General features: G+C 33.5%; 1 protein-coding gene across 1 annotated transcript in view; it reads right to left on the reverse strand.

The window, feature by feature from the left end:
- Positions 1–737, reverse strand: part of KANSL1L (KAT8 regulatory NSL complex subunit 1-like) — a 151,685-nt gene that overhangs the window by 43,311 nt on the left and 107,637 nt on the right. The window lies entirely within an intron of this gene.

A 737-nucleotide genomic window follows, 5' to 3' on the forward strand; every position in this document is an offset into this window, starting at 1 on the left:
GAAAAGTGAATATTAAAAATTAAGGATTTACTTTTATTCTTTTGTTAAATTTTATTTCCTTAGAATGCAAAAATAATAAGGATGAAGGATATAAAACGGCATATAAAGTACAAGAATTGTAAATGTGACATACCAGGTGATGGAGATATGGTACAGTCGCCTACAAATTTATTTTCAGCAAGATCTCCTTTTATTTCAGTCTTTTTAAACAATGTTTCAAAGTGAAAATGAAGAGGCATATCTGGAAAAATACAGTAAAAAAAGTATTTTCAGTGAACGCCACTGTTTATAGACTATAATATTAAGATTGCTTTTTTCTATAAATAGCACATAAGCTTAGAAAAATAAGCAAAAGTTTGAAAAGTAATAACTATCAAAAGTGGCAAGATACTCTTTCTGAGCGTGTTGGGAGAAATATTTTGGAAATTACTGATTAGGTGTACTTAGTAAACAAACTAAAAAGAGAACAGCTGAACAACCTCATGAACTTTCTATAATAGTACATAAGATGAACAGTAATTGTAAATATTAAATACTATTCACAGATGAATGGAAACAAATGTACCCAAGACGTCTTTAAGAAAACCTGCAGCTTGGCTGGGCGCCGTGGCTCATGCCTGTAATCCTAGCACTCTGGGAGGCTGAGGCGGGTGGATCGCTCAAGCTCAGGAGTTCAAGACCAGCCTGAGCAAGAGCGAGACCCCATCTCTACTAAAAAGTAAAAAGAAATTATCTGA

The sequence above is a fragment of the Propithecus coquereli genome, unplaced genomic scaffold (assembly GCF_000956105.1).
Source record: "Propithecus coquereli isolate 6110/MARCELLA unplaced genomic scaffold, Pcoq_1.0 Scaffold70, whole genome shotgun sequence".
In the NCBI taxonomy this organism is placed as follows: domain Eukaryota; kingdom Metazoa; phylum Chordata; class Mammalia; order Primates; family Indriidae; genus Propithecus; species Propithecus coquereli.